A 19,131-nucleotide genomic window follows, 5' to 3' on the forward strand; every position below is an offset into this window, starting at 1 on the left:
CTTTTCTTTATTTTGCAAACGGATGGGACAGGGACACCTGGCTGGCTCAGTTGGGGGAGCCTGTAACTCTTGATGTCTGGGTCATGGGTTAGAGTTCCCTCTTGGGCATGGAGATTACTAAAAAAAATAAATAAACTAAAAACAAACAAACAAAAAACAAAATGGCTGGAACAAACCATCTTAACTTTTATTCTTTCTATGGACACATGAATTTTACTATGATCAGTTTTTGTAAATTATTAAAACAATGCTAATGATTGTAACTATGCACACATATTTGGTAATGGATAATATTTATTTATTCATTAAAAAGCTTAGTGAAGGTTACGACATTCCAGACAATGCCTGGAGACCTAAAGATTAGTAAGACAATGCCCTCAAATAGCACTCACATTTAGTGGGGAGGATAAAAAAATCAGACCTCACCAAGTCGAGTGTGATAATGTGCTATTAGAGGATGCGTAAAAAAGGAGCATTAGGCTATCTGTGGTGTAGGCATAACTTGGGGGGGAGACTCTGGAAGTAAGTTCAGAGTTTCTTAAGGATGGCCCAGCTAAAGTTAAGTCCTGAAAAGACAGTAATTAGATCCTTCGTAAAGAATTATTAGTATTGTTGTGTAAAATAGTTTATTTTTTCCAAAAGTCTACTCTTCTCACATTGGACTAAAAAATTTTCCAGTTGATTAGTTAACATGTATGTTTAAGGATGTTGATTCCCATCACTCCTTCCCTGAGTAGGAAATAAAACAGGAAAATGGGTCTTATCTTCTAGTTTTGGCTTCCTCTCTTTCTCTCTTTCTCTTTTTCACACACCCACAACAGAAGAGGATCAAATCACATTTTTTTTTAAAGACTTATTTGGTTACTTATTTTAAGTATTAACCATAGCAGGGGCACCTGGGTGGCTCAGTCAGTTGAGCATCCAACTCAGTCAGGCTCAGTTCTTGATCACACGGTCTGTGAGGTCGAGCCTGGAGTAGGGCTCTGCACTGACAGCTTGGAGCCTGCTTGGGATTCTCTCTCTCTCTTTCTCTCTCTCTCTTTCAAAGTGGCTTTCAGAAAATTTAAATTACCTATGGGTTTCACATCATATTTCTTTGGAGATCACTGTTTTAAATATTTTGATTCAATTAAATTCTGTGTAGTACAACAATCTATATATATTTTTTAAAGACCATCAAGTGGAGTGCCTGGGTGAGTCAGTCAGTCAAGCATCTGACTCTTGATTTCAGCTCAGGTCATGATCTTGTGGTTCGTGAGATCAAGCCCCATGAAGCTCTGCACTGACAGCATGGAGCCTGCTTGGGATTCTCTCTCTCCCTCTATCTCTACCACTCCCCCACTTGCACATGTGCTCTCTCCCTTTCAAAATAAATAAATAAACATTAAAAAAAGTACTAACCACACCATTATAAACAATGGTCAGTTAAAACTCCATAGAAACCAACCAACCAACCACCATATTAGGTTCCCCTATACTTCCTCTTTTTTTCCCTCCTTTTTTGTACCAACTGGTACCCCCTTTTATGCAAGGGCAGAATCCTCCTAAGATTTTCTTCATGATGAAGATATGTAGCAGAAAATTTCAGTTTCATTGTAAATTGAATATTCTGTACAACTCCACTAAAGAATTTATTCCCAACTCTTAAAAGTACATATTTTCTTACAAGTAATTGTCATTAAATAATAAGAACTAAATCAAAATTATGCAATTCTACAGAAAAAGAAAGTATTTTAAAAATCATTTTATTGTTTTTGTTTTTTTGCTGGGGATGGTGGTGGGTGGTCCAGAATCAAGCTTTCCCAATAAGAATGAAGTGATAAAGCTCAAATGAATCACAGCCCCATATTGGCAGTATTTTATATTAAAATAAAAGGCAACATTATGTTTTAAAACACAATAGTATATTTTATTTAATTAATAACAAATTATCAATTTAATTATTTCAATTATTTTTATTATATATGTATATATTTATTATTAAGTTTTAATTATTTTGGACAACAAGATAAACTTAATTAAGAGCTGCTGCAGACTTTTCTTTCTTTCCCCTTGAACCATTTATGATTTATATATGCACCATTTTATTTCCAATTAATAACCTCCTGCTATTTCTAGACAATGCCTCTGATACCTTCAGTTTCACTGGTTTCTTTATCAAAGAATTGATGAAGCAAATAAGAACCAAAAGTTGATAATGCAAAACCAAGTCTTTTTAGGGTATGTGTTTGTGATAAATCAAGAAAGACTTTTACTTCTTTGATAGTATTGTCCTGGGGATCTAAAAAGAAGATGTGAGAGACTTAATCACAGGTGTTTATTACCATTTTTAGATCAAAGGCCTAATATATAAAAAAAAAAGGCACCTCCTAACAGAGCAAGGGTCAGCAGTGTTATGTACAGAGCAAAGGCAGTTCTGATAAGACAAGTGCTTTTCGAAAGGGTGCCTTTTGTCACACTCTCTTGAATATTGTAATCCCATGTGTATGGTGACCAATAAAGTCCTTCTGCAAAGAAAGCTGACAATTGGCATTGTTTGTTAAATATCCATATATAATTTTACTCAAAATTACAAATCTTGTCACTGGGACCAATGAAAGCAAACCAAGGCATTCCCTTTCTGCTGCAAGGGAGAGAGAGATGACTTAAGTACTTATCACGTCCCAGATTGTAATAGGTGATTATGTGAGTTATTACATGTAACCCCCACAGTGTATTTAAGATATGTTGTATTATGCCCATCTGAAAGCTACAGAAACCCAGGTAGAGGTTGCAGTTTAGGTATCTGCCTACATTCTTAATTAGTAGATACTGCAGCTAGTATCCAAAACCAGAGATCCAAAAACCTGGGCTCTATGCCCTGCATTTTGCTTTCTGTTTTCCTGTCTTTTTTTTTCCCAATACAATTCCCCTACTGTTATTTAAAAGAAAAAAAATGTTGTTATCTGCTGCGTAAAGCAGCCTACGGCTCAGATAGGTGTATTGACTCTTGCCCCAGAAGGGCTCATGTGAGTTTTCCAGCTATAGCCTCCATCCAGATGTCTGTCCAGTAGACTGTTTTTAACTTTTATTGACTTTCATCATCACTTTTTTTTTTTCTCTGAGATTGCCAGGGTTATCACTGGTAAGAAAGACTCCCCGTGGGGAAACACGCCTCACTAGAAAGACAAACACACATAGTACTACAATCCAAGTTGCAATTTGAGAAATGGGCCTCAACAATGTATGAGATTCGTTTTGAAGTGACCAAGTCAGACCTCAGGATGTTATGAATCTTTTCTTTTCCTCCAAAAGAAGAAGAAGAAGAAAAAGATCAACTTATTAGGTTCCTAGGGAACCATTCCATATGATTAACCTATTTTCCTTTTATTTTAACTTTTACTAAAAAACTATTAATTTTCTATAGTGATTTTTTTTCTCTTTATTAGGAAAAAGTCCTACTGTAGCGGACAGATTTTATACTTGACTTTTTGGGAAATCAACCCTTCTTTTGTTTCTTCAGCGTATTTTGCATTTACATGAAAATATATTGTCTTAAGATGCAGGGAGAGAGGGGGCAGTCAGGTTATGAAAATGTTTTACTATTGTCATTAAGGCCTGTTACTCCATGTCAAGCGTGACAGGGCATTTTTTTCTTTAACACATCCTGGTCCAGTTAAGGCTGAGATTCAGAAAAAGTGCTTGACACAACAATTTAGCAGGAAAGAAAGCTATTTTAAAAGTCTTTTGGGAACATGTTTGTGAAACAGGAAAAAACATACCATTGAGTTGATAATAGCACCCCCGTAAAGGTTAGACTCACTGAAATGGATTTGCCATCTTTTTTCACAGGGAACGCGTTATTCTTAAGCAGCAGTTCTCACTTAGGCAAAGCTTAATTCAGCAAGGAGTTTCTTCCTGTGCAACTGCTTTTGCACTGGAAAATCTATTTTTAAATTACAACCCAGACTTAGTCACACCGGTAAATAATTAAAAATAAGCTTTGTTGGGTATGTCCAAAATGACAGCACTTTACAGAGCGCATCACGGGACTGTGTTCCTAGCAAATATCCAAATGGCCTATCCAGATTTCCACTCATTAAGTCCCCAAAGAACCTCCATTTCCTCACAGGTCTGCACCTTTGCCTTCCTTCACTCATACAACCCTTGCTTGTTCTGTACCTATGCCCTGTTTTTCCAGTCCCTTGTCCCAAGAAACCCTATCTCTACCCTCTATCAACACACATTCTTACTCTGAATTCCTTAAACACTGATGTTTTGAAATGTGCTCTAATTCAGTTCACATACACATCTCTTCGAATACACTGTCTCTTCCCTTCCTATGGTGACAGTCCTTCTGGATGAAATTTCATCATTTACTATTCTATGATATGATTATGGGTGTGAACTTTCTTTCAAGGCCCTCCCTTACTCATTTTGAGAACCATCTCGACAAAGACCCAGGCACTTTGTTCTTCAAAATGTCTCATCTGTATTCAGATATTTTCCCACCAACCCTTTTCCTCTGCTGTATCCCCTATATCAGTGATTGGAACTTACTCAGATATTCGTGTTAGAATTCTGAAAATCTGTTTAAGTGTTTTACACTCCCTAAATTCTCATATTCTCACAGATTAAATATTTTTAATATATCTGACAATTAAATATTCCTCTACATCCCCATTATTATTATTCTTAATTCTAGCCTTTATGATTATTTTCTTGCCTCTTTAGAAGTCACTACAGTATTCCAATTTGTCTATGTCTGCCCTTGTTGCCCTCTTTGAATTAATCCTCCTGCTTTCTAAATTTTTTTAATGTTTATTTATTTTTGAGAGAGACAGAATGTGAGTGGGGGAGGGGCAGAGAGAGGGAGACACAGAATCTGAAGCAGGCTCCAGGCTCTGAGCTGTCAGCACAGAGCCCAATCCAGGGTTCGAACCCACGAACCAGGAGATCATGACCTGAGCTGAAGTCGGATGCCTAACCGACTGAGCTGCCCAGGTGCTCCATGCTTGCTAAAATGAAAATCTTATCACAGTGCTCTATTGCTTAAGACCCCTACTATCATTATTTATTTTTTGTAGTGGAGGTAGCAGATCTTTGGAATACATGTTATTCCTTCTCAGTTGGTACCCATGGTAGACATCACTGATGTATCAGTGCCTCTCACCAGGTTTAGCCTCAGACTTATCACTGCTTCTCAAGGTAGTCCTGCCTGCCACCGCAGCAAATCACAGCAGGCATCTCTAGCCTAAATTATCAGATAAAAACTCAAGAAAATACCATCTCTAATCTGTTTCCCTGTCTCCCTGGAAAGTCTCATCATTTATGTACCACTTTCAAGCACCTGGAGCTTCAAATTACTGATTTTTTTAAAACTCTACTGAAGTGTCATATTCTCTATGTCTCTCTCGCTTTCTCCACATGTGTGTGCATGCGTACACACACTCACACATAAGCCACTCCCATGTAAGATGTGCCATTCCATCTGTCCAATCAGACACTAAAAAATATTTACTGAATACCTATAACACCTTATTATCCATATTTGTACATGAGTTTCTTCTCTTGTATGGTTTTAACCATCTCTAAGAGCAAAAACTATAACATTTCTGGATCCCCAGCACTTAATATTGCCTTTGGAATATACTAGGTTCTAAATAAATCTTTGAATGAATAAGTAAATAAATGAATATATTAAAAATTATTAAGACGGAACTGCTTCATGGTTGTTAGAAATAGAGATCCTATAAAGGAACAGATTTCAGTATTATCAACACTGTTTCTTCACAAAAATAATGGATAATGTAATCAATTTTAAATGAAATGTGCATTTACCTGAGACACATCCAATGATTTTTCTCTTTCCTTCCTCTCTCTGTCTCCCTTCCCCTCCTTCCCACTTCCTTCCTTCCTCTCTTCCTTTCTTTTTTCCATCCTTCCTAAACTTCTCTTTTACCTACTCATAGAAGGGAAATAGTTGAGATATAAGCTTTTTAACTTGGGTTAATTTCTAAGAATGGACTAAAGTTCATTACTTTTTCTTCTCTTTCTTGCTAATATTCCTGTTTGTTGTTTCTTTGTTATTATTGGTTGTAATGACACAATTTAAATATGTCACAAGTGGAATAAAACTATCTGCCTTTTTGTATATAAGCTGTCAGATTTCCCTGACTGTAAGAAAGTAAGACTGCAGAAATGTAAAGAAAAGAAATTACTGACAGGAGAAAAGAGATAAACAATTATAAATACTATTTAAACCTAATGAATATTTTCTAAGTTTATCACTTAGCTTTTGCCTCAATTATGTATAATGGTTATTTTTTATAAACTAAATTTTTTTTCTCAAAGGAAATATATTTTTGTGTATGAGTTGAGAAGTACTTTCTGAAAGCAAATTTCAAGGAAAATGTACTCTTCCTTATAAATCAAAACAGTTCTTAACATATAAAATAGAGTTAATGCATGCTCTGTAAATCAGGCAGGTTTTTTGTTCAGTGTGTTTGATTTTACAGTGTGAACATTATCTCTTGACAAAGGAGCGAGAGACAGGAAATTAGATGTCCCGCTCAGCACAAATCTTCCCTTATATACACATGCATTTTGTGTTGCATTTAATTTTTTAAAGAACAGCTTTATTAACATACAAATCACATGGACAAATCACAAAAAGGACCCCTGTACTCATTAGCAATCAGTCCCCATCATCACTCTCCCTCAGCCCCATGCAACCACTAATCTCTGTCTCCATATATTTGCCTGTGCTTCATATAAATGGAATCATACAATATGTGTCTTTTGTGATTGGCTTCTTTAACTTAGTGTAATGATTACAAGGTTTCTCCGTGTTATAGCATGTATTACTACTCCCTTCTTTTTATTGCTAGGTAATATTCTATTGTGTGGATATACAACATTTTGTTTATCCATCAATTGATAGACATTTGAGTTATTTGCACTTTTTGACGATCAAAAATGATATTGCTATGAACATTCAATTTTGGGACATATGTTTTCATTTCTGTCAGATATATATATGAGTGGAATTTTTGGATAATATGGTAATTCTATGTTTAACATTTTAGAGAACTGTTAAACTGTTTTCCAACCTGGCTGCATCATTTTACACTCCCATCAGCAAAGTTACAATTTCTCCACATCTTTCCTTTACATGTAATTGTCTTTTTATTATAGCTATCTTAGTGGGTATGAAGTGGTATCATTGTGGTTTTGAATTGCACTTCTGTAAAACTAATGATGTTGAGTATTTTTTTTTCGTATGTTTGTTGGTCATTGTATGTCTCTTTCTGTTTTTGTTTTTAAAGTTTATTTATTTTGAGAGAGAGAGAGAGAGAGAGAGAGAGAGAGCACATGAATGGGGGAAGGACAGAGAGAGAGGAAGAGAGAATCATAGCTGCCTCCACACTGCCAGCACAGCACCTGATACGGGGCTTGACCTCACAAACCGTGAGATCATGACCTGAGCTGAAATTAAGAGTCAAATGCTTAACCAACTGAGCGACCCAGGCACCCCCATTTGTATGTCTTATGTAGAAAAATATCTGTTCAGATCCTTTGCCCATTTTTTAGTTGGGTTATTCATCTTTTTATTATTGAAAATAAAAGGTTTTTTGTATATTTCAGATACAAATCCTTTATCAAATATGTGATTTTCAAATATTTTCTCCTATTTTGTGATTTGCTTCATTTTCTTGATGGTATCATTTGTATCACGAAAGTTTTTAATATTGATGTAGTCCCCATCTATTTTTTTGTTTCTTGTGCTTTTGGTATCATATGTATGGTATCAAATGTAAGAGTTGTATTTACTTTTTGAGCAAGCTATAAATATCTTGCCATAAGCACACACTAGTTGTGGATTATCCAAGAGTATGTACTGCTAAGTTATTTCAGATTTTTAAAAAAATCACTTCATGGATATATTTGGGGAGAAAAGTTTCCGAAGTCCTGTTGGCTGGGCTTGGTTTATGCTTTGGGAATGAATAACAATGTCCTGTTTTGTGAAAAGGAAAATAATCTATAGTTATTTAGATTACAGAATGGAGAAGAGTTTTAGGTCATCTTATTTTACAGTCAGGAAACTGAGGCCTAGGAAGCTCACTAACCTGGGAATATTCAGGCTTTGTAAGCTAAGCAAAATGCAAAATGGAACCTTCTTAGTAATCTTTCCACTGCACCAGCATTTCTGAAAATGTTAGTTAGAAATGTTTGGTTGAAAATATTTTGGAGACAAAATTCCAGATCAATTCTGTTTAGTCATAAAATGTAACTTACCGGTTACCTTGATGAGGAAGTTCACTATTGCAGCTGATTTCAGATATGGATAGATTCAAAGGCTCTAATAATGTCATAGGATTCCCCACTAATTTATAGCTTTCAGCTGATTGGTTCATTTTTTTAAAAAAAAGGTTTTTTCCATATGGTGGGAAGAATACATTAGGATAGCCTAATAATCATGCCCTACTTGCTTTGCAACCTCCAAGAAGAGAAAATCTTCCCTGATAACATTAAGAGAAAAGTCCCAGAGAGAATACTGATGATGTAGCTTGACTACATGTCTATGCCTAAACACACCAAAACCAGAGGATGATGCTAACCTGAACAGATTTCAGTGACTTCCTACCTCTGTGACCAGGAGGACAGACTCACTTGAACCAGAAGGAAGAGGTTCTCTACTGGAAAGAGGGGTTCATTTTATCAGGGGTAAAAGAGAGTTGTGCTGAATTAACAGATCATCAGAGTTCCTATGCTTCCCAAATGTTGAGATATGCTAGTAGGTATTGTATAAATTTGATTTTTTAAGAAAAATTGAAAGCCCCAAATGACAAAAATGCAACTCTGATGATGCGCTACTATGTTAACTTAAATTTCCAAGAGATTTCCACGTTTTCTGATTTTATTGCCTTTGGAAGAAAACATGTTTTCACATAGAATTTGACTCCTGACTTTGTGAAAGGAAAATAGGTATAAAACTCTTAGTCTAAAGAGCTGGAAAGATATGTTTTGTTTTTATGCTCTTTGAGCAAGCAATTCTTTCCATATTAGATCTCCTGGAGGGAGAGTGTTCCACCAAGTACAAAGCCTTTTTTTTTCAGTCGCCCTCCCACCTTTTACTAATTGGACTGAGATTTGGCCACTTGCCTCTTTCAAATAAAAAGAAGGTGACCAAAATCACCGGAAAATGGCTAATCATGCCCACAATGGGAAAATTATTCCCATGAGTATGTACTTCAGAGTGTAAAATGAAGTCCCAAATTTAATCACAATTTTATCTGTCTTTATGGCTATTCAACTATTCAACCTGGAATGTTCATTAGATAAGCAACTAAGCATAATCTCTCTCTCTCTCTCTCTCTCTATATATATATTTTTTTTTTGGGGGGGGGTTCCAATACAGTGTCAGTAGGGCTATTATAGTCAAATTAAACTCAAAGTTGGGAGATTTTATATCTTATTTTTAATTGCATTAGCATGTTATATTCTAAGTTGTGACTATTTAATTAGAGTGTATACAAACAATTTGTTAGACTTTTAGTTTATATAAGTTCAATATTAGGAAATATGTTGTTAACTAAATGAACATCATATTGGGAATATACTTGTTACCATTCACTTTATTTGTTATTTTCAAAACTGACTGAAATGACAATAAAACCAAACATATTATTTCTGAAAAAGATAAAAGAACTTGGGATGCATATGACCACCCTTTGAAATATTGGGTTAATTTTCAGTTATGATGCTATAGAAATTATAGCAAATAACTTAAAACATGTATAAACTTGGTTATGTTTTACAAATTTTATTGTGATATAATAATAATAGTTATGACAATATCTAACTTTACTGAGTTATAAAAAGTCTATGTACATTATCTCATTTTATTTTCACAACAGCCTTCTGGTTAAGGGTTTTTTTGCAAATGAAAAAATACTTATAGAAGTTTAACTTGAAAGTGTGACGATGAGTTGGGTTTTCAAATCAGCACTTGTAACCAGTACAACCACTGCCTCTACCTATCACAATTGTCCATTAGACTAATTATCAAATATCAGTTGGATGCTGTTTTTATGTCTTTTAATGTCTCCCTCAAAAAGGGAAAACTGTATCATTAGTCAGTAAGACAATATTTATCATATATATTTTCTTAGCATGTGGAATTTAATAGTTGTAGTAAAACCCAGAAGTCTCTTCAAAAATAAATGACTTTCTGGAGGTTTTTATTGACTTTTTAAAATTGGCTATTGGATGTGCTTTTATATACAGGGTCATTCATAAGACTTTGATGAATTAAATGTAATAGTTTTTCTTACTATTTCATTGATTACCTTGTTGAATTTATGCATTGTTGAATCTTCCTTAACATGCCCTGTAATTTCTGGTGCTGTAAATTTTAAATTTAAAAGAAAATGTTTTTAATGTTTATTTATTTTTGAGAGAGAGAGAGAGACAGAGTGAGAGCAGGGGAGGGGCAGAGAGAAAGGGAGTCACAGAATCTGAAGCAGGCTCCAGGCTCTGAGCTGTCGGGGCTCGAACCCACAGACCACAAGATCATGACCTAAGCTGAAGTTGGACACTTAACAAACTGAGCCACCCACGCGCCTCTTTAATTTTTTTTTATGTAGATCATTTTCTGTTAAAGGCAAAAGAGATAAAAACCCAATGTACCCAAATTCATAAATTGTTGGCTTCCAACCCAGGAACATTTAGTCTATTAAAATGTTGATGACAATAAGTGTAGCTTGACTTAGATGAACTAATCAGAACCCATTTCGAAAAGTGTGGCAAGGAGGCTTATGAAGTATGTTTGCTCTTCTATTTTGATTCTCTGCAGTGGAGAAGAGAGAACTAGACTTGCCCCAAATGGCCTTTCTAAAGCAAGAAGCTCTAAAATGTTGCAGTATATGTAGAGGTGAAATCAAGATGTACTTTTTTTTTTTTATTTTTGGCTTAGATCTTTTTCCCTGAATTCTCATATAACAAAAGAAAAAAAATTATGTAACCAAATGGTCTACTTTCCACTGTCTCAGATTCAAACTCAAACTCTTTTGGGCAACTTAGTAGGAGGATACGTAGAGAAAGCCTTCTTGAGCCAGAAAAGAAGTGTTAGGAATGACTTAGTTTCAAGGATATTTTGGATTTGGGTTAGTTTGAACAAAACCATTCCTCTATTCTAACCATGTTTGCCTTTTACATAAATTTGAAACCCTATCCAAGGCTCAAATTATTTTATCTTACTCTTTCATTTTACAAATGAGATATCTGGGAAGGTATGTAACTTGTTCAAGCTCATTGAATGACAACATATTGACTGAGCACTTCCGACTAACTTCCTGTCTTAAATGTTGGTGAAATTACCCCTCTTTAGAACCTTACGAATGAGTCCCGTGGACTGTGTTTAAAAGTAATGAACTAAACCACTAAAATCAGCATACGATTACTATTCTCCAACATCATAAATATTTTTATTGAGAAATCTTCACTTACTCCCATCTTCCTACACAACTAGGTGAGAGTAGGTGCTCACTAATTAGGGTAAGATGACTAATTGAATGTCTACAAGTATTTCTTAATTTAAAATTACCTTACCAAAATGGCAAGTATGAGTTGTAAAGCTATTTACTAATGTAAGTTTTTTAAAAAGTAAAATATCCCAACTTAACTAAGAAAAAGAATTAAAAGAAGGAAATTGTGTGAGGAAAAATATAAATGTGTTTGATACACAAAACAGAAATGAAATATGAAAATTGGGTGGTTAGGTAAAATAACTGAATAAGCAACACAGAAATGTATCCTGCACTTTTTAAACCTTAATTATCCCAATAATGGCTCAATTCTCTAAGTCAGTATAGTGCAGGGCAAAGGGCCTGATTTAGAGTTGGAGATTCTGAGTACTTAGCCTGGGGTCAACCCTAAGCATCTGTGTGTAGTTGGCCAACTCACTAAGATATGAATGCTCTCATTCATTCTGTTGAGATTAACACTGGCATGACTAATTAAAATTATAGAGTAATAAAGATAATAACAATAGCTAATTCTTATTGGGTGTTTATTATGAGATGAGTTCTTTACATGTATCAGGTAATTTAACAATTAAAACAATCTGACAAGATGAGTTATGATAAAAATTCTAGGCAACATTGATTAAGCCACTCTTTGTATACTACTTTTCCTGTCAGGAAATAGGTTTAGTGAGTTGAAGTGTTGTAAGAACTATGTTTGAAGCGTTTGAAGCTGTGTCTCTCTGACTCCAGCACACATCTTTTAAATAAGTATGCAATATAAAAAAGGGAGCTAAAGATTAAGTACTCATTTTTCTAGTTAGGTAAACCAAGCAGAAAAGAATTGAAATACTTTTCTTAAAATCACATAACAATTTAGGAGCAGCTGGAAAGAAATATTCTATAGCTAATGTGATTGCCTTGCACTATGATAAATGTATTTTAAAGTTAGGAAGAATGACTGGCCAGTTGTGAAGCAGAAAGTTACCACTTACATTTGACAGGAAAATGTAAGTTTTGATCAGGTAAGGATTTATGGTTAATTTTCTATCATGGCTGTAACATATTGCCACAAATTTAGTAGCTTAAAACAAAATACATTTATTATCTCACAGCTCCATAGGTCAGGAGTCCTGTGGGCTTGGCTAGGTTCTCTATTTCAAGTCTTACAAGGCCAAAATCAAGGAATTCTCTTCTGGAAGTTCCGAGAGAGAATCTACCTCCTGATTCATTCAGGTTGTACAGCTGGGGTGCCCATTTCTTTGCAGGCCTGTAGGCCTCTTTCTAGTCCTTGTATGTGGGTCCCTGGCAAAGCCATCATCTCTCTGTCATATCTCTTCTGCTTCCTTTTTATCTGTTGCATCTCTCTGACTATTCAACCTTCCTCTTCTACTTTGAAGTGCTCAAATGATTAGTTTAGTGTAGCAGAGTAATTCATGGTAATCTAGGATAATCTTCCCAGTTTAAGGTCCATAACCTTAAAATGACAGATTCTGGGGATTAGGGCATGGGAATAGTTGGGGGGTCATTATTCTGTCTACCACAGGATTCTTTTATCTGTACCACTGGTTCTCGACTCTAGCTGTATACTGGAATCACCTTAGACACTTGAAAAAAATGCTTATGCCTAGGCTCCAATCAAGATGAACTGAATCCAAATTTCTTGCAGTAGAATCCATACAGTGGTATTTTTTTAGGTGTCAGAAAAGTATAATATGCTTTATAGGACTAATAACATTCTCTAACACCAGTTTCTTCAACTTAATTAAATTCATTTTGTAAGCAATCCATTCAAAATACACTTTCTTTTCCATTTTTTTAAGTTTATTTATTTATTTAGAAATGAGTGAGGGAGGGGCAGAGAGAAAGGAATAGAGACAGAATCCCAACCAGGTTCCATGCTATCAGTGCAGAGCCTGACGAGGGCTCAATCCCACAAACTGTAAGATCATGACCTGAGCCAAAATCAAGAGTTGGACAGTTAACCAACTGAGCTACCCAGGCACCCAAAACACACTTTCTATGTATTCTTTTTATGGCTAGGTTTGGGAATTATAGAGGTATGTATAATGCATGTCCTACTCTTACCGTACACACAATCTAGTGGCACAAACAGACACACACACAAAAGAATTACAACATAACAGGATGCATTTTATTTATTTTTTAATGACTATGTATTTGAGAGAGAGTGTGGGTGGGGGAGGAGCAGAGAGAGGGAGAGAATCCCAAGTAGGCTCTGCACTGCCAGTGCAGACCCTAATGCAGGGCTTGATCCCACAAACTGTGAGACCTGAGCTGAAATCAAGAGTCAGATGCTTAACTGACTGAGCCACCCAGGCACCCCTAGTATAGATGTAAAAAAAAATTTTTAATGTTTATTTATTTTTGAGAGACAAAGACAGAATGTGAGTGGGTTAGGGGCAGAGAGAGAGGGAGACACAGAATCCAAAGCAGGCTCCAGGCTCCAAGCTGTCAGCACAGAGCCTGATGTGGGGCTTGAACTCACAAGCTGTGAGAATATGACCTGAGCCGAAGTGGGATGCTTAACTGACTGAGCAGCCCAGGCACCCCCCCACCAGTGTACATTTTAAAATAGATATTTAAGTAATTTGCTCTGGGAGTTCTGAGACATTTCTTGTGCCTTGGAACATGGCAGAATATTTCTGCTTAATTTGTACTTGATAAGTTTTTTTGTTTTGTTTTGTTTGTTTGCTTGGTAAGCTCTACACCCAACATAGGGCTTGAACTCACAACTCCAAGATCAAGAGTTGCATGCTCCCCCAAATGAGCCAGCCAGTTACCCTCTTAGTAGTTATTTTTAAAATAATCTGGCAGGGGGACACCTGGGTGGCTCAGTCGGTTAAGCGTCTGACTTCAGCTCACAGTCTGTGAGTTCAAGCTCCGCATTGGGCTCTGTGCTGACAGCTCAGAGCCTGGAGCCTGCTTCAGATTCTGTGTCTCCCTCTCTTTCTGTCCCTCCCCTGCCCATGCTCTGCCTCTGCCTCAAAAATAAATAAAAACATTAAAAAAAATAGTCTGGCAGGACCTAGAGACAGAGGAATGTAGATGTGTTCAGGTCTCAGCATGGTCTAATGAGAATGATGTATTAACATTGTGCTTCTCAAAATTTAATAGACCAATAATTTCCTTGAAGGCTTACACAAAATGCAGATTCCCAAGTTTTTCTCCAGAAGATACTGGGTCTATGGTGGGGCCTAGACATTCTGACATGTTCAAGAAGTTCCAGTAGTGATTCTGATGCAAATCATCCACGAACTCACAATTGGAGGAACAATGGTTCATGCTACATCAATGATTTGCTACCTGTTCATTCAATAGTTTAAAAAATTATGAAAGCTCCAAGTGAAATTATTTTTCTTTACAAACCATATAGTTTGACCTCCTTATATCACTAACAGATGTTTAGGAGAAAGAATCCTTCTGTTTTAATTTTCTTACTGCTTCATTTATTGAAAGTGTTAAGGACAGGCCAGGATAGGGGTAGGAAATTCAAACCTTGTATTGTCATTTCTTTCTTAAATATTTGATTGTAAGTAAAGAAAGTAATTTGTAAAAATAATTCTAGCAGAAATTAGGTTTTGCCCAGAAATAAACAGTGAGGAGAAAATAAAAGGTAACCAGGATTCTTGTACTTTGACATTTTTCTTGAGTGGCACAATCTATTCTACATTGAATAAAATAACAGAAAGAAACTTCCATTTGCCATACAAGTATAGAATACTGGGGTTGAAGGAGAGTACTTATTCCCTATTTTGATTCAGAAATGTAACTTGTTGAATATGTCATATGGGAAAGACACGTACTAAATAGAAAATGCCTTACTTTGTTCACACAAAGGTTCAGGATGCTTCATGGCAAATGAGATATGTGTGGGAAATGCTTCTGTTAGCCTACTTTATAGTGACTGGATAAATAAGTGGAAAAAAAGAAAATGGCATAAGGCCCATAAAAATGCAAGATATGTTGGAAATGGAAGATTGGAAGTTAAAAGTTGTGGGTTTTTTTCTTAATCGTGAAGTGAACATATACTTTTAGTATCAGGGTTAGGCAACTCAACTAAAAATAAAAATCGTCATAAAGAAAATAAATTAATGAAATGTGCATATAGGAATATAAAAATTGAGAAAATAAAAAGTAGGTTTGCAAGGCACTACTATGCATTTAGAGGATTTAGGTTTTTGTGATAACTTAGTATTGATTAAGTCACACTGATTTATAAATTTTTTTATGTAGAATAAAACATGATTTCACACTGAAGTAAGCAAAAAAAGATTGGTTAAAAGTTTTGCACTTGGAAATGTAGATCCATGAAAAATGTCTTGTGGTACAGATCAATGGTAATTTTAGGAAATGAAACCAGGATGATATTACATAAAGCCCTAAGTGACTAGAAACCTATATTTCAAAAGTTCTTTGAAGTTTTACAACATTCTTCATTTCTTAATGTTCTTTTCTCTGATGAAATAAATCATTTTTAGATTATGTTGGTGATTTTTTGGCAAGAGGAATGAAGATCTTTTTATTGCATGTGTACACTGAAGAAAATTATTTTGTTTCTAGTAGTAGAACCAAATCTTCCACTTTGTTTAATTTTGGGAAGTGAAAATGAAATAGTACTGATAAGATCCGTGAGGCTAGCAGTTAAAGAGAATGTCAGTTAACTACTAGCAGGATCATTATGATCACAAATCCACTTAAGAGTTCAAATTAGAGCTTTCTTAGTTTTAAATAAGTTCTTTTCCTACTACACAAACCTAAAGACACTTGGAAAAACCCACTAGCAGATTTAGTCATTTAACTGCACCCTTAATTACATACTTCATTTCTCCTTAGAATTGAATGGGAGCTACTACATCTCACAAGGCAACATGCAACTCAGTTGTCAGTAAATAATTTAACAAGATTTGAAAGAGATTTACAATGATTTGCTTAAAAGGTCTGGTCAGTTAATATCAAATGTATTTTAGCAAATGTAAATTTGGAGTAAGCTAAATATAGAAAAGAGAACCGCCCGCTGAATGAACGTTGTAGAGGTAGCATGCAAAGAACCATTGAGCTAAACTGAAGAATACAAGTAAACATACTTCCGATGACAATCATGCCATTACATCTACCAACATGAGACTCAGTCTAAACTGACCTTCAGCTGTATCTGTAGGGGTGCTACCTGCATGCCCAGTCATGATCCTTCCATTATGGATCTACAGAACTTTTGGTGAAAGTGATCTTTCTTTCATAACTGCTGCTCCCCACATGTGTCCGCTGGCAGGAAAATTTGATAGGTGTTTTGTCAGGTAGATGACTGAAATGAATTGGATCACCACACAAAATGGGCATTGTTAGACTTTATGGAGCGTACAGGAGTCCACCATGTGTTTGTAAAACTGCCACCCAACCTTGCTGCTGCATCCTTGATAAAACCAGAGGCCACAGACTGGCCGCTGGATTAGGAGTGCTACGAGTTTACACAGTGCAGAATACCCCCTGGTTACTAGTAGCACACGTTCCAGATCATTTAAGAATAGGGTGAAGAAGGAAACTATAAAAGTGGAATGATTTGCATTGGTAAATATTTCGTGAATTGAATAAAATCTTTAATTATCGGTGCCAGAATTATCTAGTGAACCCTAAAAGGAATTTCACTCAAATACTCTTTAGAACTCTGATTCTGAAGCCTATTAGATAAGCAACAAAAATAACTGCTCATGTTGTGTAAAAGTTTTTTCACATATATTGGGTTTGGCAAAATTCCAAATGTGTTTTTGAAGCTCTTTCCCCTTCCATTTTCCAGCTTATGTGCATTTTATAGTTCATTTAATCCTAACTCATGTATAAGTAATGAAAGCATTATTTCATAAAAATCTGGATTTACAAATAGAATAATATTTCTTTACATTCTTATTTGTATATTTCTGTTTTATATATATTTACTACAGAGAAATGTAAGCTACCAATGTTTTAAATTTGGCTTAACCTTTATAAAGACTTACAAAGCAGTAAATTACTGTTTATTCAGTATCTCAACAACCACAAAACTTGACAGATAAATAGTTTTGGGAACATTCTTTCATAAGAAAGTAAAAATGCTGATAGAGCAACATTTTTTTTTCTGATTTTCATTGTCAGTATGGATTCCAACACTATCTAAAGCCTTCTAATAGAAGAAATAGCAGTTAATTAATAGTTATGATTAGTTTCCTTGATTGCAAGTTTAAAATCCTAAAGTAGTTTATTGGCTTATTTTTTTCATTCATTTACAGGAAATATAAATTAACCAAAGATACACGGATCAATCAGGTTTCTGGCTTTGAAAAAAAACATATGAGCAAGGGAAATGGATATATGTAACTAAGACTAATAACACATTCCACGAAGTTATTAGATAAAGAAAGTTATTCAAAGGAAAATTAAACTGTGGTTTAATTTAAAAGTTTAGTATCTTAACCATCCTAGATGAATGGAAATTAACGTAAGTTTCTCCATATAATGGAAAACAGCAAATATTTGTGACAAAACTCAAATATATTGTAAGCAAAAGAGATTTAAAAAAATTAGAATAGCTTAATACAAATATCATTATAATAGAGGTATTTTCTTTGAAAATTTCTATTTCTCATGGAAATTATGCAGACTCATTAAAATAATATTAAATTACTACATCGATCAATATTTCAGGTCATGACCCCTGGATTTAAGAAATTCTTCAAGACAACATCAAATATGATCCGGGGGAAAATGTGATTTGAGTCTGGAGACAATTGTGTATGTAAGTATTGGAAAATTAGATTTTCTCATGGTAAAATGTAATAAAAACTAAAATATCAACTCATTAATTACTATATTGACAAAACTTTTATTCATTTTTTTCCTTGTTACAACATTTTTTTAAAATATCTAAAATTAATATAATGCCTCCTCATTTTTTAGTTATTTTTTTAAGAAGATCAACTAATAATAAAAACCCAGTATATCTGATAGAAGAGAAACGTTATTTGGAAGATTACTACAATTAAAAAGAAAAGCTGTCTACGTGAGTCATTGGTAAGGGCAAGCAATGACATAGATTCAAGTTGCTAGAAATTGGTGTGCTTTTGTTGCATGTGATTATAAAAATAATAATTTAAAATGTGGAAAAACTTTTTATACTTACTTTACCATTGGACCTATAATAAAAATCATGACAAGGTTCTTAACAAAATTAAATATTAGTTCATAGCTTTCTGGCAAATATCTATTGATTGGATTTTTTAAATCTCTGTTGATAAATACTTCAGATACATTCACTTAAATAAACATTGTATTATGACTATATCATGATAATTTTTATCTCATAAAAGCACTGTCAAAGTAGGTTGCTCATGGACCTTACAGTGAGTAAGCAATCCCAGCAATGTTTGTGTTTAAGAATTAAGATGTTAGGGGGTGTTGTTTTAGAGGCCATTTTCATTAGCTCAGTATTGTATCTACCATTAGAAAAATTTCACAGAAATACTTTATGTAGTATTGTCCATTTCCTGTAACCTTATTTTAATATAGATAATTTAGGGAATATTTTAGTTCCCAATTAAAGGAAAAATAATTTCTATTAAATTATAAGGCCATT

At 34.7% G+C, this 19,131-nt stretch overlaps 1 protein-coding gene across 2 annotated transcripts in view; it reads left to right on the top strand.

The window, feature by feature from the left end:
* The window catches only part of CALCRL (calcitonin receptor like receptor), a 102,987-nt gene that overhangs the window by 39,140 nt on the left and 44,716 nt on the right, over positions 1 to 19,131 (top strand). For both annotated transcript variants that reach the window (XM_019461676.2, XM_019461682.2), the window contains 2 exons: positions 18,204 to 18,294; positions 18,456 to 18,569. The gene's annotated coding sequence lies outside the window, so the exon portion shown is untranslated. The remainder of the gene's footprint in view (positions 1 to 18,203; positions 18,295 to 18,455; positions 18,570 to 19,131) is intronic.

This window comes from Panthera pardus, unplaced genomic scaffold (assembly GCF_024362965.1).
Source record: "Panthera pardus isolate Hobbes unplaced genomic scaffold, ASM2436296v1 HiC_scaffold_10, whole genome shotgun sequence".
NCBI classification, from domain to species: domain Eukaryota; kingdom Metazoa; phylum Chordata; class Mammalia; order Carnivora; family Felidae; genus Panthera; species Panthera pardus.